Source organism: Poromitra crassiceps (genome assembly GCF_964638095.1).
Source record: "Poromitra crassiceps genome assembly, chromosome: 4".
Lineage (NCBI taxonomy): Eukaryota > Metazoa > Chordata > Actinopteri > Beryciformes > Melamphaidae > Poromitra > Poromitra crassiceps.
In genome coordinates, this window is record NC_139626.1 from 30,282,716 (window position 1) to 30,299,121 (window position 16,406).

The following is a 16,406-nucleotide window of genomic DNA, read 5'->3' on the forward strand; positions in this document are numbered from 1 at the left end:
TGTGTAAAAATCTAGAACGATTTTACTATTCTCTATGCCTCTGGTTAGACCAGCAGAAGACATGGAGCTACTGTACGCACAAATGAGACTCAAACGGCGGGTGTTACAGGATTTCCTGTTGAAGTAGAGGTCGTGGTAATTGCCAAAGTCAAAATTTGAAGGCGTCCATCTGGGAATTAATTAACACTATCAATACAACCATTGTGAAACCAAAACTACCTCTGTATCTTGGAAATAGTTGAGTTCCAGTGGAGTTTGACCTCTCTTTTAGCTTGGGCTGCTGCTGCCTTGAAACCCCTGAAGGGGGGAATCTGTCCAGCCCTCTCATCTCCTGGCTCTTCTGCAAGATGATTGACCTGCTGACATGCATAACCTCATTCATGCACATAATTATCCTCATTCATCATGTCATAGATTTGTTTTTATTTTTGGCCAGCGCAAGCGGGCCCATATCTGGCTTTGTCCAGTCCAATTTGTGTGCCGATTTGAGTGCCGATGCTCGTGAACGCTTTATCGCGCTGGCCATAATTATGCTAGGTTCCGACCTAGCCTGGTTTTAAGTGTTTTGGGGCCCCTTTGTACGTGATTTCTAAGTTTAATAAGTTGGGATGGTGGCATAATCTGCATACTTTGCTTTCCCTGGCTCAATTCAATTGCTTTTTGGGTGGTTTGGGGGATTATTTTCATGCTAAGTTAGGCTGGGGCCAGGCAGATTCATGGCCAGGTCAGATCGTACTGTTAGGCGGGAGATTAGTGGATACATGCTCAGACAGCTGGCAGGCCTGACGCACTTGACACTTGGTAAACTGGAACTAGCAACAGACAAACCTGCGGGCTAAAACAAAGACTGGAGGCTGTTACAGGAGTAGACCTTAAACTGAGTTTACGATTGAACACCGAAGATTGACAGAACTCCCTCTTATAGCTACTGGACACAACATCACTTTACATTGTGACATGATCGGTGAGATATGACATCATCGGTGGAACCATCAATGAGTGACATCATCAGTGGCATCATCAAAGATGACATTATCGTAAATTATGACATCACTGTCGACATCATCACCGTGGCATCATCACGGTCGACTCCCCAATGATGACATCATCACTGTAGTTATGACATCATCTAACACTAAGCCCCCACTATGCAAAATATATGAGATATATGAGATAGAAAATACCTATGTATTTGGGAATACAGTATTTCCCAAGATGATATATGAGATAGAAAAAAAGTGCTGCTACAATTTTATTATCATGTCTATTTTTGTATTAGTATTTTTATAAATATTTTTACACTTTGTCTTAAGGAGCCAAAAAGGCTGAGAGCCACTTGGAGATCCCTTACTGATGATGTAGGTGTACATGTAGCTGGGTGGGACCCCTCTACCCTCTCACTTTCCCCCTTTCTCTCCACTTCCGTTACTTTTCAAGATGTCCTCTCCCTCTCTCTCTCCCTCTCTCTCTCTCTCGCTCTCTCTCTCTCTCTCTCTCTCTCTCCCTCTCCCTCCCTCTCTCTCTCCCTCTCTCTCTCCCTCCCTCACTCTCTCCCTCTCCCTCCCTCTCTCTCCCTCTCTCTCTCCCTCCCTCACTCTCTCCCTCTCCCTCCCTCCCTCCCTCTCTCTCTCTCTCTCTCTCTCCCTCCCTCTCTCTCTCCCTCCCTCTCCCTCCCTCTCTCTCCCTCCATCTCTCTCTCTCTCTCTCTCTCTTTTGGTGCTCTGAAATCCAAAATAGCTGTTACTTTTCCTTCCTCTTCCTCTTCTCGCTCTTTCCCCTCCTCTCCCTTCCAGGTTTCATCGATTCTGCCTCGACAGGGCGAGGGACAGCGGTCCCCTGTGGGGCATGCCGGGTAATAAATCTAATTCCTGTCTACATGTGGAGGCTCATGGGAAAGTTCTGGCCCAGTTCTGGTTTTTTCACCCAGACAAATATATCCACCAAATGGAGAAAAGTGGGCCAAAAAGTGGCATAGAGAGGTGCACCTGAATAAGAGTGTGTGAGAAAAGCCAACAGATTCTTTTACCCCAATTAGGGTACTGCCACCAAGTAGAACTTTCTGACAGCAATGAGATTCATATTTGTAAATATACCGTCACTGTTATTTGGTTTCGACACTGAGGAGGACTTGCTTCTCTATTTCAGCAAGACTAGCTGTCTTTATTGCAGCAGGCAAGAATCCCATGTTAATGCAGAATACGTTGATCAGACACTAAAAATAGGATTATGAGAGAACACCGTTGAACTATACAAGACAGATGAGTTGATTGAGGGTTGCTGTGGCATATGAAGGAGGATGGAGGAAGCCTACCTTATGTTAGTGTGTCATGCATATTGCATAATACACAACTGTTATGTCAGCTGTCAGTGGCAGCGTAGCCTGCACCAGGAGGAGGTAGCCTATTATTGGCTAAAGAGTTGTTCCTAACCTGACCATTCTTAAGGAGAATATGTCACCTGTGTGACTCACACCCTGCCTAGTAAAGTATCACCTGTGTGACTCACACCCTGCCTAGTAAAGTATCACCTGTGTGACTCACACCCTGCCTAGTAAAGTATCACCTGTGTGACTCACACCCTGCGTAGTAAAGTATCACCTGTGTGACTCACACCCTGCCTAGTAAAGTATCAAGTCAAACCAGCTGATGATGCCCCTGCAGCATCTCGACCTTTCCCATCGGGGTCTGAGAACACAAGTACAGGAAATGTGGGGCACCCGGGTATAGTGCAGCGGTAGATTCTGCACATGTATCAGAGGAAGCATGTCTACGGCTCTCCCCAGATCGGCAGATCAGTAGCGGCTCCAGGAGTCATATTGTGGGTGGGTCTACAGATGAGCAGGTGAGCCAAACAAAGACGATAATAAAAGACTATGTGCCTCTTGCTAATAAGGGCTTTATCCAGTTCAGCACTGCGGACAGCGCCAAGGTGCTGTGTGGCTCGGCGCCCTTGGGCGATTCGACTTTGCAACAGGGGGTGCACATTGAGACAGTATAACCCACAAGGGGGGTGCAGGGAAGCCCCCCTGGGAAGATAATTTTGTAGTTTTAAAGTAAAATGCATCAATCTGGTGCACTTTGAGAGCAAAATCAAGAGGCTAGATCTATGAAGAACTACACACATCACATTAATATCCTCTTTACTATGCTGTGGCTTTACAATGATAAAAAAAAATTGTCTCCTTATATATTCTGCATACAGAATCAGTCAATTCTCTCACTCTTAATTAAGAACATTCACATATCCAAAAACAAAGACTGAACCAACATATATCTTTGGAGGACTCTCTCTCTCTCCATTTAATGACCAAACACAGCAGCACAGCAGGGAAATCAATGTACAACTTATACAGTACTGTAGCTTATACAGTATATTCAGAATATAAGAACCACACATGTGCCTATCCCAACAGCAGAACAGCGTAACAGTCTGGCACAGCTGCTAAATCAGAGATGCCCAAATTCTTTCCTATGAAGGGCCAAAAACTAATCTGAATGGAGGGCTGTGTGGGCCAAAAATAAATGTTGATGTTAAGTGAAACTACATAGATTAAAATGTATTATAATTTCTAGACAATTCACATTCTAAATCTAAAATAAATTCTCAAAATAATGAAAACGTTATTAGAACTTTTATTAAAAACTTGTATTAAAGTTAGATTTAGAGTTGATTGAAAAAAGTGCATGGAACTCAAGGTGTGTAGCCCTAACCCTATCCATTGAACCCATTCTGATTCAGATATCTTGAGGTGAGACGTCAAGGAACCCCTTAGAAAATGGCCATGCCAATTTTTTCCCTCGCCAAAATTTAACCTAACTTTCGTCGTCATCGTCATCATCGATTTAGCCCCCTTCCCGACATGCTAGGTTGACATGGTTGGTACCAATCGATTCAGGTCTTCTAGTTTCATATATTATAAGAACCATAACACTAGTTTAAAAATGAGCCCGCCACAGCCTCCGAAAGACAGTAATATCAGTCGAGATTTCTTTATATATATATATATATAAAGAAATGTCTTTATATATATATATAAAGAAATCTCGACTGATATTATATATATATTATATATATATATATAAAGAAATCTCGACTGATATATATATATATATATATATATATATATATATATATATATATATATATAGACATCTCAACTGATATTACTGTCTTTCTGAGGCTGTGGCGGGCTCATTTTTAAACTAGTGTTTATCTGCCTATATATATATAGGCAGATAAACAAAACTTCAGGTCTCATCAGGTTGGGAATTTCGTCATTTTAGCAGCAAGGCCATCTGGCCTTCGGCATCGCAATTTCCTTTGGCCACATGCCAGGGCACAAAGGCCATTGCTCTATTGACATTGTGAAGGGCGATTTTTCTGAAATGTGTTAAAATCAGCCAATGACACATCCTTTGCATAGGGCAGGCTACATTAAACTGACACCACTGATGCTTTTAAAGCAACTGACAGTAGCAGGCTGGTAGCAGGCCACTGCCAAGGTGGCCTTGGGCATCTCAGGGCATCACTCCTGTAATTCCCACCCTGGGTCCCATCCATACACAATCTACTCATCTTCATCGTCGTCATCGTCGTCATCGTCATCATCATCGTCATCATCATCGTCGTCATCTCCCTCCTCTTCATCTACTTCGTCATCATCATCTGCTGCAGCTGTGATTGGTGTCTTCACTTTTGTCCCCTTTGTACGGTAAGCAAACATATCCTTGTCATATTTCTCCTTCAACTTGGCAGCCCTGTTCTCATATGGCTGCTTATCTTCTGCAGCTGAGCTCTTCCAAATCTCTCCCAACTTCTTTGCCGTTTCTCCAATCGAGAGTCCAGGATGCTCATTCTTTACTTTGGGGCGGAAGTCTGCGCAGAATATCAAGAATGCATTCAGGGGTCTCTTGGGGGCATTGGGGTCCTTGAATCGCTTCTTCTTCTGGCCCTTGGGGGGAATGTAAGTCTTCATTTCCCTCTCATAGCGGACCTTGTCTTGTTTCGCCATATTCTCAAACTTGCCTTTCTCCTTAGGTGACATTGTCCTCCATCTCTCAGCGCATTTCTTGGAGAACTCTAAAAAGATGACACTTGATTCAGGATGTTTCTTCTTATCCTCCTCCCGGCATCTTTGCACAAAGCAGGCATATGAGGACATTTTGCCCCTTGGCTTGGCATCTTTCACCATCTTAAAACCTTCCCAGCATAGGCTGTAAGTAGAACGGGTGCAACTTGAGATATCAGTGAGGGATGTTGATGTTATCAGTGATGTCACTCAAGCAATTGTGATGTCATTAGTGATGTCATCAGTGATGTCATCAGTGTTGTCACTTGAGCAATTGTGATGTCATCAGTGTCACTCGAGCAAGCTGTTCTGACCATGTGCAGTTGAGCTTGTGCGCCGCGGAACATCTCAGTAGTGAGATGGTTCACACAGGAGGACGCACGCGGTGTAATGGCTTAACGCGGATTTGTGGTGCGGGCAAGTCGCAGTTGGTCCATTCACACAAAGTACAAGCCTTATTTCTCCACGCCAGCGAGCAGCTCTCCTTTGCTCTAGAGGAGAAAGCCCTGTGGAAACAGGTTAGGGGGTAGGAGACACTGCTTCTGCATACAATGAAATATGATCCTGCCTTTGATACGATCATCACGGCCCTGCTGCATGAGAAGCTCTCCCAGCTGGGTGTGCATGACTGCATCTGCAGATGGACCACAGACTTCTTCCTGAATCCTGACTGACAGGAAGCAGCACGTAAGGCTGGAGAAGCACGTCACTGACTCCCGGACCATCAGCACCAGAGGCGCCCGGGGCAGCGTCCTCTCTCCATACTTCTCCCTGTGTACACCAACAGCTGCACCTCCAGTCACCAGTCCGTCAAGCTCCTGAAGTTCCCTGATGACACCACCCTTATAGGGCTCATCTCTGATGGAGACGAGTCTGCGTACAGGCGGGAGATTGACCATCTGGTGACTTAGTGCAGTCAAAACAACATGGAGCTCAACTGTCATAAGACAGTGGAGATGGTTGTGAACTACAGGAGGAACACAGCCCCGTACCCGCCCCATCACCCTGGGTGACTCCACAGTTAACACTGTGGAGTCCTGCCGCTTCTTGGGGTCCATAATCAGCCAGGACCTGAAATGGGAGCTGAACATCAGAGCTCTCACCGAGAAGGCACAACAGAGGATGCACTTCCTGTGGCAGCGGAAGAAATTCAAAGTGCCAAAGGCAACGATGGTGCACTTCTACACCTCCATCGTTGAGTCCATCCTCACCACCTCAATCACCGACTGGTACGCTGCTGCTATACTCTCAAGGACATCTGTAGAGTGCAGCGTATCATCCGCTGTGCTGAGAAGGTGATCGGATGCAACCTGCCATCCCTTCAGGACCTACACACTGCAAGGACGCTGAAGCGGTCTCGGAAAAACATGGCCGACCCCTCCCACCCCGGCCATAAACTCTTTTGAAATGCTCCCCCGCCCCCAATATCCGCCGAGCACAGCCAGCTCAACAACATAAAAGTGAATCGGAATCGGAATAATCCTAATAATGATACTTCACACAAATGGAAAGACATTTGTCAGGCCGGTGCAACAAGGTCAGAGAATGAGCGACAATAACTTTGTGTCACCATCCGTCCCTTCAGGCTGTCTCTGCTCATCCTCACCTTTCCTGTCTCCTCTTCCAGGAAGGAAGGTGCTTTTATACCTGCTCATTTCAGCCGCGTTAAGTCCCAGCAATCTTTCTGCCTGAATGCTTTATAATCATTAAAAGGGGAATTTAAAGGCTGGAGAGCAACCATTTTTGAGGGCTCATTAATTTTTAATGGTTTCCCCGAGTTGGAATGGGAAATGATGTAAGCTAATGCATCACACTCTGCATGTCACACAGCAGCAATAGCAATATGAAGTAAAGGTAAAGGTAAAGTCCCACAATGTGTGAAATTTGTTCTCCGCATTTGACCCATCCCCTGGGGGAGCGGTGAGCAGCAGCGTGCGCCGCGCTCGGGGATCACATGGTGATTTAACCCCCCAATTCCAACCCTTTGATGCTGAGTGCCAAGCAGGGAGGCAACGGGTCCCATTTTTATAGTCTTTGGTATGACTCGGCCGGGGATCGAACTCACGACCTCCCAGTCTCAGGGCGGACACTCAGACCACAAGGCCGCTGAGCTGGTTTGTACTCTACTCAGAGATCCTGCTCTCCACGACACTCTAGTGCAGGGGTGCCCAAATTCTTTCCCATGAAGGGCCAAAACTCAATCTGGGTGGAGGGCCGAGGGCCAAAAATAAACGTTGTGGAATTACATTAAAATGTAGTGTTTTATAGAAAATTAACATTCTAAATCTAAAATAACATTTCAATATAATAATCTACTTTTTATCTGTTTGGTAATTGTAATAATTTGCAATTGGTTATATATATTTAAAAAAACATCTGCATTTGTGGGGAGCTTAAACATATAATCAGTAAACACCCCAGTTAAAAACAGTTGTATTCCACCTTTGTAATCCAGAGAGAAATTTGACTTAATTCACAACTTGAAAAATCCTTAAGGTACTTTGAAAATCAGCTTTATTGTCCATCTTTTGTAAACAATTTGCCATGACAATTTGCAGGGATGCATAGGAGTGAACACAGTATATCCGCAGCCACATTCAGACACTCACAAAGTCACCACATGAAAAAGCGTGTCCACCCTTTGCAATCAGTGCAGATATCTGATAACTTGCCAGAGTTGCATTCTGGATTATTATTATTATTATTATTTTTTTAATCCGTGGCGGGCCAAAACAAACAGAGCCCAAATTGGGCACCACTGCTCTAGTGGCTCAAAACAAATCGATTGCCTTGTCTTAATAGACTATGGAATGCACTTCCCCCGGTCCTGAGATCGGCTGCCTCCCGTATCCAGGGTTCCCCCTTTTTTAGCCATATTTAGAGTAATATATCATTTTAAATAAATAAAAAAGTTTTATTTTAACCTTTTTTAGCCATATTTAGAGGAATATATCATTCTAAATCAACATTAGGATTATACTGTTGTGATGTCATTATTCAGTATTCTCTTTCATGTTACCACCTGCTCAGCTCTCCTGTCAACATAATTGTAACTAACAAACACAAACTGTTTTAGCCAAATTCATATCAAAATGACACCTACAAACACAGGTACACAACCCAAGCCGTACACAACACACAAAGTCATCATCGATAATAAAAAAAAAACATACAGAGGGACCTGTGGCTGGCAAGAACATGTATTTATTGTCATTGACCAAAAACAATAATCGGAAGGGATGAGAAGGATGTGAGAGTGTGTGAGTGTACTTAGGCTTCTGCAGTCAGTCAGTCAGTCATCATCTGTTGGCCCACTGAAATTAAATAGAACAAACATAAGTTATAATGATCATTCAAAGTGTAATTGTAACAGTAATATGTGTATACTAATAACATGAATTACCTTTTCTGTGTGAGTGTACTTTGGCTTCTGCAGTCTTTTCCATGGAGCTTTTTTTATTTTTTTCTCTGAAATATTAGGGAAAGTCCGGAGCTCCCTGTCCTCATAGCTAGATACGGGCCTGTAGGTCAGTTCTCTCCTACAGAATCAGTGTTGGGGACTATAGTTTACATGCAGTCTGTTTGATACTCCCTGGAGTGCACATAGAAAACATTATTGAGGTGATTTATGTGAAAATTATCAGATTAATGTTTTAGTTATGATTGATAATAAAAATTTCCCAAAAATTAATAAATTACAGTATAAATACATCAATATATAAAATTAAATGATAAAAAATCCAAACGGAGATACCTGTTTTTGCAAATGAACTCTTCATATATATATATATATATATATATATATATGGCTGCAGCCAGGTACTCTTGCCACAGGTTGGGAATCACTGCCCTAATGATATAATATATACTGAGCCTCCATGACATGCGATTTTTTCAACAAAACGTTTTCAATCATGAACCCACAGGAGGCTGTTTCTTTCTTCTTGTTGGCACAAAGGCTATAGACAAAGGGACAAAGGCTACACTACTGTATGTATGAGGAGCTACAACAATTAGCCTGTAAAGGCTTCCTTCTCCAAAGTACATGATTGTTTTTCACCCTTTCGTCTCTCCATGCGGTATGAGCAAGCTATTTTTGACTTCCTCATTAATGAGGGGCATGGGGGGGGGGGGGGGGACCCAATGAAGACACCTTTGTTGGCCACAAGGGGAGTCTTTTGTATTTTCACTCAGGGCTGAAGGCAAGCTGCAGGTGTACTTGGCAGATCTATCACATCAAAATGTCTCCTTTCATTTAGCAGCTCTTCCTCCATGCTGAGTCACATTGCCCCCCACCCCCCCCCCCTTCCCCCGCCCCCAGTCATCTTTGTTTTCGCCCTGAGATGCTTTGACAGTTGAGGAGCTTATTCCATGTCACTTGGAAGTACATTGTGATGAATAGCTATCGTTGGACTGGAGTACATTCTGCATGCCTAAATAGAGGATTTGTAGAGAAACACAGATGCAAATGTGGTGCTCTCCCACACGTGGATAGAAACACTCAGGCATTAGTCTCTTAAAACAGACGAGTTGGCTTCCGCAATTTTCAAATGCTTCCGCCATACCGTCTGTAATACGTGGGGGAGAAGCATGCACCAACCGGAATGGGAAGCAGAAAGGCGGGTCTTCCGCTCATTAGCCCAATCAGAATCCAATATGCCGCATTCGCAGAACTCGAACGTGTCGTGATTGGTCGGATTCCATCGAACTTCCTCCCAGTCTGAAGGTTTTTTTCCCAACTTCCTTGTGCATGTTCTGGGGGTGTAACGTACAGACTGTTTAGCTGCATTCTCCGGATGTAGATGAGACAGTCTGTTTTAAGAGACTACTCAGGCATAGACAGACACACACACACACACACACACACACACACACACACACACACACACACACACAGGCCACGAGGGGGAGAGAGAGAGAGAGAGAGAGAGAGAGAGAGGACATACTCTCTTCCAGCTTTTATGTGCGTCACAATTTTGTTATGGAAAAATCCTGTTGGATCCCTCACCATCAACACATGCAATGCTTTGACACAATTCCTCCTCTTTAAAGACATTTTGAAAAGTCTGTACTGTAGGCGCCATCCAATGTGCCTTTTCCTTTACAGATTTATGCATCTCTCTTTATGCATCTCTTATACCAGGTCCGTGGGATAATGTTCATGTAAAAAATATTGATTGCAAAAGGAGCGTGTCCCAATTCAGCCTCCAAAACCACCCAGGATCTTTTACATGAATACTTGAAGGTAATGTTATTCCTTCAGACTCTCTCATGGCTCAGGGCGGTAAGCAGAGTCTCTCACGGCTCAGGGCCGTAAGCAGACTCTCTCATGGCTCAGGGCGGTAAGCAGACTCTCTCACGGCTCAGGGCGGTAAGCAGACTCTCTCATGGCTCAGGGCGGTAAGCAGACTCTCTCACGGCTCAGGGCGGTAAGCAGACTCTCTCATGGCTCAGGGCGGTAAGCAGACTCTCTCACGGCTCAGGGCGGTAAGCAGACTCCGCAGAGAGGAATCGATTGTAAGCCCAAGCCGATCCGATGACAGGAGTCCTGATGGGTCGCCGCAGTCACCATTTCAGTCTGTTTCCTGGTTAACCACTTTTTCAACTCCCCAGTTCTGCCATCCTAGCCATCCACCCGATGTCGCACACCCCCCAATCGCCATCAACGGCACAGTGGTGGAAACGGTGGACAGCTTCAAGTACCTGGGAGTCAACATCCACCAGGACCTGACCTGGGCCGGTCACACCGCCACTGTTGTCAAAAAGGCCCAACAGCGAATACACGGACTCAAGCGCCTGAAGAAATTTGGGCTAAGGAAAGAAATCCTCAGGGACTTCTACAGAGGCACCATTGAAAGCCTGCTGACTGGCTGCTTCACCACCTGGTACGGGAACTGTACCACCATGGACCGCAGGGCGCTACGGAGGGTGAGGCGCGTGGCCCAGCACGTAACAGGATGTGAGTTGCCAGAACTGCATGAACTGTATAACCAGCGGTGCCTCAGGAGGTCCCTGAAGATCATCAAAGACACAAACCATCCCCACAACAGCCTGTTCTCCCTGCTACCCTCAGGGAGGAGATACAGGGTTCCAAAAGCACGCACAAATCGCTTGAGGAACAGCTTCTTCCCGCAGGCCACGAGACTCCTTAACATGCACAAATAGCGTAGTAGCCGTGCCGTACCGCACTGCAGCTGCTGCCATTACGGATGTCTAATGTTTAATTGTATGTCTAATAAGGTGCACACTATTTGCACCTGTATGATAAGGTACATGCTATTTGCACCTGTGTGACAAATACGTTGAATTTGAAATGTTTGGGCGCGTCTAATGTATGCACATGACATGTACACCTAGGTGCAGTGAATAGGCCACTGTCTCGGACTTGTCTTATCACTATACTGCCCTATTGCTATTGTTACTTATTGCTATTGCTTATTGCCTATTGCCCTATTGCTTGTTGTTTTTGCACTCATATGCCTTGCTATATTTGTACTATGTCGTAAACGGAGTCCACAGCACAAGAATTTCACACGTGATACTTGTACCATGGAGTGACAATAAAAATCTTGAATCTTGAATGTCCTTGGACTTTCCCTCCACACCTGTCTGTCAGCAGTCTATTAGTCCTGTTACTTGGTTCTGCCCAGAGTGATTGAAGAGAGAGTGGAGATAGTGGACCTTCAAGGATACTTCTGGAAGTACGTGGCAGGTAGCCTGCTAAGCCATCCGGATCCGGTCATGTGAACTCACAGTTGTGTTTCGTTCTGCAAGACTGTCTGGGCTACTTCAGAATCCACAACGCGGACGGGCCAATCAAGGACCTGCCTCGTAGTTGACATCGGAACCGGCCAATCAGGAACAAGCGTCAAATGAGCAGTGACCAAAGCACTCTGAGCTCCCCCCCACCTCTCTCTCTCTGTGCAGCCACTTTCATCCCCGCCTGTCTCTCATATGCTCCCCAAACAAATCTTACAGCAGTTTAAATATAGTAAGTAGTAAAATATAACGCTACACTTTAGCAAGACTGTAGGAACAAAGTGAGAATGCTCTTCTAAACACATCGGCTACCAACATATATTTCCCTGCATGTCATGATGAGATTAGATCGGCAAAAGTTTAGATAGACTGGATTGCTTCATGTTCTCATCCTCCCACAGCAGCACTGCCTTTTTTCTCCACACTGCCTGATAGACAGGTAGGATGATTACAGCCTCTGACTGACAGGTCTCCACACTGTCTGATAGACAGGTAGGACCATTACAGCCTCTGACTGACAGGTCTCCACACTGTCTGATAGACAGGTAGGACCATTACAGCCTCTGACTGACAGGTCTCCACACTGCCTGATAGACAGGTACCATTACAGCCTCTGACTGACAGGCCTCCACACTGCCTGATAGACAGGTAGGACCTTTACAGCCTCTGACTGACAGGTCTCCACACTGCCTGATAGACAGGTAGGACCATTACAGCCTCTGACTGACAGGTCTCCACACTGTCTGATAGACAGGTAGGACCTTTACAGCCTCTGACTGACAGGTCTCCACACTGTCTGATAGACAGGTAGGACCATTACAGCCTCTGACTGACAGGTCTCCACACTGCCTGATAGACAGGTAGGACCATTACAGCCTCTGACTGACAGGTCTCCACACTGCCTGATAGACAGGTAGGACCATTACAGCCTCTGACCGACAGGTCTCCACACTGCCTGATAGACAGGTAGGACCATTACAGCCTCTGACTGACAGGTCTCCACACTGCCTGATAGACAGGTAGGACCATTACAGCCTCTGACTGACAGGTCTCCACACTGCCTGATAGACAGGTAGGACCATTACAGCCTCTGACTGACAGGGGCTCAAAACTATGGTATAACAACTTTTCAATCATTGTGCCTGCCTTTGCGCTGCCATCTCTGTGAAAATGTCCAAATCATTCATTCTTCACAGACATGACCCACTGAAGCTTGCCTCTTACATCATCACCAGTGTCAGAGATGCCCCATGTGGAGGATGCTAAAGATGGGTCACATCTAATTGGCAGGTCCTGAGAGAGGACCAGGTACTGAGAGAGGACTGAGAGAGGACCAGGTACTGAGAGAGGACCAGGTACTGAGAGGATCAGGTACTGAGAGGACCAGGCACTGAGAGAGGACCAGGTACTGAGAGAGGACTGAGAGAGGACCAGGTACTGAGAGAGGACTGAGAGAGGACCAGGTACTGAGAGAGGACCATGGTACTGAGAGGACCAGGTACTGAGAGGACCAGTCATTGAGAGAGGACCAGGTACTGAGAGAGGACCAGGTACTGAGAGAGGACCAAGTGCTGAAAGAGGACCAGGTACTGAGAGAGGACCACGTGCTGAGAGAGGACCAGGTGCTGAAAGAGGACCAGGTACTGAGAGAGGATCAGGTACTGAGAGAGGACCAGGTACTGAGAGAGGACCAGGTACCAGGCGCTGAGAGAGGACCAGGTGCTGAAAGAGGACCAGGTACTGAGAGAGGACCACGCGCTGAGAGAGGACCAGGTACTGAGAGAGGACCAGGTACTGAGAGAGGACCAGGTACTGAGAGTGGACCAGGTAGCTACTGAGAGAGGACCGCAAATATTCTCTCCTCCACCTTTGCCAGGAAGCCCAAACAGGGAATCGGAAACTCAGCTTGACTGCGGTTAAAAAAGACTGTGAGGTGAATCTGTCAGTAAATATGACCCACTGAGCCTCAGATGTCTGACTCAAAACTATGGGGGAAGCTATTTTTTCCCATTGCTCAACAATGTTCTGATTCCTTTGGTTGCATAGCCTACATACCAAATATATATTCTCTATATTTTGCTCTTTCTAGTCTCTCAGCCGCCTTCCTCTCTATTCTTCCCTCCTCTTGATTAAAAAGCTGGGGCTTACAAAGTGCCATCTGTCCTTGGCAGACTGGGTTCTGGCACTGGTTCTGACACGCTACTATAAATATAATCAGGACATATGTGATGGAAACACACGTCTAGAGGTTGCATATAGGCTGACGTGATGTCAAAATATTGGCATTATGCAATACACAAATGCAGCTTGTGTGTTATTTGAATGAACTGATTGATGTTGTCAACTCATGTGACAACAGAGGGTTTTGATCATTCAAGGATAATTCAGAGGTTGGCGATTCTGCAAAAATGAACCAAAAATATGTTGCATATCAACCTTTTTAGATACATGTATGTGTAACGTTATAGCCTACAGTATAGCGGAGATAACGACAGTGAAATAGCATGGTGGTAGGTAAAGTGTTCAAAGATTACATTTCAACCGTGACATGTCATGTTTTTGTTATTTAACACTAACCCAAACCATAATCCCAACTTTAACCAAGTTGTATAGTTGTCTAATCATAACCCAAATTGCTTTATTTGTTTCACGTTTTCAAATTGGAAACGCGGGACGATTTCAAATGAACCGCCATTTTCCAATTTAAACTGGAAACTCTCCTGTGGTTTGAGTCGTTGAAATGTTGATACAGTGTTGCAACACATTTTTGGTTCACAAACATTGAGATTCAATGTATCTGGTTTACAGAAACGTAACATGCAACACACACCCCTCTCGTCCCCAGGAACATCAGATCTTCATGGAGCAGCTCAAGTGTTCTTCTTCCAGACAAATGATTTCCCTGATGCACCGAGCAGGAGAGCGTGTCTGTCTCAGAGCAGCGGACTGAGGCCAGCTGTGTGCTGTTTCCATGGTCTCTGTCCCTCTTCGCTGTCTGTCTGACCCACTTTCCTCGGCCTGGTCCTGATGAGAGGAGGGGGCGGGGCTGCAGGGAGGCGATGATGCTCGCTGAGGATGGAACTGGATCAAGGGCACAGTCAGACACCATTTGTACGTGTGCAAATAAACGCTTCTAAAAATACACATTAGGGCTAGACGATCTTAGCCTTTTATTGAATATCGGATATTGTTCTGGTCCAATATAATGGAGGTTCCTCTCTGATCACAGCTAGACAAAAACATTCTGTAAAATCTGCAATGAAATCTTATTTTCTTTGTACATTTTCTTTGTTAATTTAAATGTTCAATTAACTTTTTTGAAAATTAAATATTCATTTAAAGTAATCTATCCCACGTTTCCCCTACCAGAAAGTTTATTCACCTTGCCGGAGCTGCTAACTCTATGAATTATTTCAGTTTTGCTATCCTGTGATGTCTTTCCACCCTAACAAGAATAAACTTCCCAGGGAATACTAAATATATGGAATTATTTTGGCAGGAAAATGGTCAAATATACATACAGTATATTGGATAAGGCCAATTTGCTACAAATAGGCTAAGACTTCAGTCTGAAAATATTGGTATACAAAAACCCAAACACTCATACACACAAGCACCTCGACACACACACACACACACACACACACACACACACACACACACACACACACACACACACACACACACACACACACACACACACACACACACACAGCTAACAGTGTGTTCGCCAAGGGACATTGCCATTTTAGCTAATACAAATACATAAATAAACAGCGGAGGTGTTGGGAATTGGGTTTGAAGATGATGGTTTGATGAATAAAACATTACAGCACACAACACAAACAAGTCAATAGGATACAAAACATACATCCCGCTCAACTATTTTTAGATATCACCGTCCGAGACATCAACTTTCACTACAGGCGATGACAGGAAAGCATGGCAGTCATGATGTGATTGCCATTCTGGATCGTGACACAACTGTCTGCACAGATACAATAACATGAAAATGGCAGATGACAGACGGGCAGGGAATGTAAAGGCGATCAAAAACCTAGTTAAAAGATCTTGTACATCAGCATACCCCCCTCCTGTGTGTATATGAGGGATCAGCCCAGCAGCATTTTGGTAAACAAACCATGTCACTGGGGGAAAACGACAATGGGACCCTATAGAGACAGTCCTCATGTCTGGGAACGCCCACAAAATGTTAAATGGCTGGCGCGCGAGTGGGGTAAAACCGCCCATATATCTCATGGGCTGACTCACCAAAAGATGGTGCTGCGGCTCTAAACTACAGGTTTGGGGGTTCTAGAGCAGAACACAAGACGTCTGCTCAGATGTACGTTTACTGCGGTGGTTAAATCCCCGATCGTGTCTGCCTGGGCTGGGCTATCAGCTAAATTCTAACTTTGCTCAATGGATAGAACGGGGGTTTTTACCCCACCCTGACCACGCCCCCAGCCAGGCTGAGCCAGCTAAACCAGCGTCTATGACGAGACGTGGCCTCAACCTATGGAGCCAGCGTTGAATGTCTCACTCTAGCCCCGGCTATGTTGTTCACATTATAAAAACT

At 45.2% G+C, this 16,406-nt stretch overlaps 1 pseudogene across 1 annotated transcript; it reads right to left on the bottom strand.

The window, feature by feature from the left end:
- Window positions 1-4,567: 4,567 nt before the first annotated feature.
- On the bottom strand, window positions 4,568-5,191 carry LOC310776119 (high mobility group protein B1 pseudogene; annotated as a pseudogene). Its single transcript has one exon. The product of its transcript is annotated as a high mobility group protein B1 pseudogene (transcript).
- Between the last annotated feature and the right edge of the window lie 11,215 nt (window positions 5,192-16,406).